Raw genomic sequence first — 4632 nt, 5'->3', positions numbered from 1 at the left:
ATTATCTCTTTCACACGTTTTCGACTCAGCCTTTTCTAATCGATGAACGTAACAAATTATACTATAAATGCATTTGAAGAAAAGAAACTTTCTTAGTTGTGATGCAGTGATTTTAAGAATTAAATAAATTAGATTACACATATCTACAATCCGATAAATTTAATTAGATTAATTGATTATTTAATAGATTACAACATTATATGTATAAGTTGTCTCCGAAAAGATATAGTTGTAAAATATTAAATAAGTTGTCTCGTAGAATCACTAATGCGTTGTAATTGAAAATGCGTGGTTTCTACTCATGATGTCATTAAGGATAAAATAATGGAATTTCTTACCTCGATCGTTATCTTATCAGACTGAAAATGACAATTCTAAAATGCATTCTGAGAATTCCTACAAGGACAATTATCCATATAGAACAGCAGACAGTAAATGAAGAAGATCACAATGAACCCATTGTAAGTATCGTACCAACTGAAGAATACTACAAAAAATTGATGGAAATTCACAAGGCATGTGGACATGGAGGGCGCGATAAGATGCTTTATGCTCTCAAGAATAAATTTTATATCCCGAAACCTGTAATTAAACTGAATTGAAAAGAAACGTTCAAACCGCAAAAAAAATATTGTGACAAAACCAATCGTATCCAAAGACTTCAATGTGCGAGAGCAAGTTGACCTTATTGATTTACAGTCGACTCCTGATAGTGATTATAAATGACTAATGAATTACCAAGATAATGCTACAAAATTTTTGCATCTAAGGCCTCTTCATTCAAAAAGAGCAGCGGAAGTTGCATTGGAACTTCTAAAAATATTTTTAAATTTATTGGAGTTCCACACATCTTGCAGAGTGATAACGGCCGTGAATTTTTCTCCAGTATTGTGACAGAATTAATGTCTATGTGGCTTGAATGTAAAATAATACACGGCAGACTTCGTCACCCACAAACACAAGGAAGTGTGGAACGTAGCAACCAAGATGTGGAGAATATGCTTCGCAGTTGAATGAAAGATAATAAATCTAAAAACTGGTCTATAGGATGTTATTTTGTCCAGTGGCAAAAAAATTCTTCCTTTCACAGAATTATTGGAAGATCTCCATATCGTGCTCTTTTTGGTTGCGATCCTAAAAATGGACTTACAAGTATTGATATACCCAAGACCATTCTTTCATCCATTCAATCAGAAGAAGAAAGCGTTTTACGATCACGGAATAAAAAGTGATGCAATGAACAAAACTAAAGAGCACACTAACTAAAGAAAACACAAACTGCAATTTACAAAATAGCACAGTTGGGTAAGTTAATATATTTTTTAAACTATTGAAAATTAAATTAAAATTAATTTAGATACGTATTGATAATAACAGCGAAATTCCCCGAACTCCCTTGAACATGTCACATAGCTAATTCTTATAACTTCTTTTTTTATTAATAACTTTTTAACAATGAACTTAAGTTAAATTAAAAGTTAATTTTGAAAAACATAATTTATGTTATGGGCAAAGTCCGCATAGTGGGCCATGTCAACATTGCCCATTGTAATTGGGTAAAACCTAGCTGTTAAAATGATTTATTAGCGGAATTTGACCGTAACATTTATATTAAATCAAAAAGTTATTTTAAAGTTCGATTTTTTAAAGTTACTTAAAACAATTATAATATGGACAATTATAATATATCATTAAATAAATTGGTAATAAAGCCGAATATGAGACCCAGCTCCAATGACCTTGAGTGACTATCAAGAGGTTTTAGCCGATTCTGCTCGTTATTCGTTAAAAAGTTATTAACAAAAAAATAATCCCAATCGGAGTTTTAGAAGGGGCAAAGCCCCCCCCGTAGGTAGTACGGGCGCAGGCGGGGAGGGGGGTTCAGGGGAGGGCTCCGCCCCTCCCCCCGCCTATCGCATAGCTAATATTGATGTATGAATGTTTACAGAGTAGGAATTCGATATGGTACTATATGGTACTATCAAAAACTGATTTCCTCGACAAGAACTTCAATTATCAGAAAAATTTTACGACGGTATTGTATTGGAAACTCCAATTTCATTACATGAAGCAGTAACCAAGGAATCTCCATTTGGAGGCCAGGGTTTCCATAAGTGTTTATGTTAACCTTCCAAAAATTAATGTCATACAAACAAATATACTTACAAAAACAAACTTCTTTGTACATCTAAATGTCATTTGAGTTTGACTTGCACTAACAAGTAATAGTAAAAAGACATTATTATTTAAATAGAGAATGTAGCTCAATATATATTCAATCAGTAAGAAATAAAGGGCTATGAGCCAAAGCAGGATGTTGTGTGCTCCAAATAACTTTAGTCTTTAATTAAAAAATATAAATAGTAAACAGACGTTTCAATCCAAAAAGGATCATTTTCAATGTTAAAACACAAAATTAATAATCCATAATTAAAAACAATGTTCGGTCATCCTAATAGCCTAACGATATAAAATATTAAAAATATTAAAAACAAACATTTATGGTATTATAAAACTGTCCGGTAATATAAAAATGTAAGAAACTACTTATTGCATTAAAAGAATTAAATTAAGGCGCAAGTCTTCAGATGCATGTCGGTCATCAAGACAGTATATTACAAGGAGCGTAACTACAGCCTCCGAAGTTTTACGGTAGATAACGTTCGGTCGGTTCAAATACATTATATGGATATTTTAGAATAAATTATACTAATTCTTTACCATTTTTTACGTACATTAATTTAAATTTTGATTCACATACTTGTAATCTGCTTAAAAGTTGTATAAGACTACTGAGATTAGTTGTTACAATGACTATTAAAATTAGGTTTTTAAAAGCTTGCATTAAATTAAGATTAATTCCGCCTCACTTAAATTTTACTAATAGATATAACAATATCCATCTCTACCATTTTAATGACGTAAAAAGATTAAGATTTATGTCAATCATGTAACAGCCATTCTGCGTTTGGAACTTAAGGACACTTACTTTCATTTATCAAAAACTAGAATACAGATCTACAAATTAACAAAAGCGATCTTTAATATGTTACCGGTATCTATTAAAATGGCTTTTTTCGGCTGTCAGCAAAGAAACAATTGCCGCTTCTGGAGGAGTGAGGTTACTAAGATTGACAACAAAATTAATTAATACTCTCAAAAAATTACAATAAGATGAATTCAAATATTAAGGCAATCTCTTATTATATTGTCGTAAATAATAATGTCGGTGATTCAGTTAGTAAGTTTTACAATGGGACCTGTTGAATATGGTTCACATGAAGAAAAGACGCATTCGATTCATATTTCTCCTAAAGAATTTAAACATAAATTTCTTCTAGACACAATACACCATGGTTGGTTTGCCAATCTTAGCAACATTCGCGTTTCTGAGGAGGTTCAGTTTTTATTACAATTGAGTGAACGTTTCAGCTTACCTGTAATGCAGAATAATAAAGAGAGAACAGCTATTGAGTTTATCAAACATATGAAAAAAATAGTTACTTTCTGCAGGAATCAAAATATAGAAAATAGCATCAGGAATCAGTCAGAGTCCTTGATTAACAAAATATTCCAAAAGGATTTTTCGTCTTTAAATTATAATGAAAAATTCACTGAGTGGGGTAACTAAAAAATTTTTAAAAGACAACCCGAACGTTCTTGTCACTAGAGCTGATAAAGGCAATGTCATTGTAGTACTTCATAGAGAAAATTATATTAGAAAGATGGAAGTTATGCTATCAGACAAGAATACTTATCTCACGGTTGATAAAGATCCTATTAAAAAACTAATTAACAATCTACGTTGTCTTCTGACAAGGTGGAAAAATAATAAATTTATCAATGAACAGACAGGGGATTATTGAATACTGATGGTGTTATATCGAGAGCCTATGGTCTTCTGAAGATCTACAAGCCGGGCAACCCGCTTAGAATTATAGTTTCTTCTATTAACAGTCTTCTATGTTAAAAAGTAAATCTTTCTAGTATCGATAATCATTAATATCAGATTATGATTAATCGTTATGTTCAAGTTTATTGATAAATGATCGTAGGATTTTTTAGTACATAGCAACGATCGGATGATTGTCCTCTTTCTCCTGCGACCGTCGCACAGTGTAAGATTTTCGTGATCTAGGGGGATTTTAGTGAAAAAATCAAAGTTAACAATTCTTAATATTGATTTAATATGTGTTAAAGAACTAATCCCTTGTTCAAAAAATGCAATATAATAAATAAAAAAACTGTTTATATTAATTCTAAAAACTATCGGAAGTTTAACATTACAATAAACACAGATTTATGATTTGTACAGCCGGCATTGACATTGAGTAATCAGCAGACTTTCTGAGTACTTATTCTTTTTAATACTATTTGCTACTATGTGTTTGAAATATAATTAACTACTTAGCACTTAAATAATTTTTTTTTAACTCTATACGGTAATTTTAAGATTGTGTTTAAAATTCAAATAATTTGTGTTAAATATTATTTTTAAGGCGATGCTGGAAGGTAAAAAATACCGACGATTACAGTTTAGTAGATTTTTCCGAATTGGCTGAACGGAATTGAAAATCCTTTCACAGGGTTAAAATAGACATGAAATTGTGGTGTTAGACGGTCGAATTTGTA

This window comes from Wasmannia auropunctata, unplaced genomic scaffold (genome assembly GCF_000956235.1).
Source record: "Wasmannia auropunctata unplaced genomic scaffold, wasmannia.A_1.0 LD336076.1, whole genome shotgun sequence".
In the NCBI taxonomy this organism is placed as follows: Eukaryota; Metazoa; Arthropoda; class Insecta; order Hymenoptera; family Formicidae; genus Wasmannia; species Wasmannia auropunctata.
The sequence above is the reverse complement of the archived record's forward strand: the minus strand, read 5'-3'. Positions refer to the sequence as shown.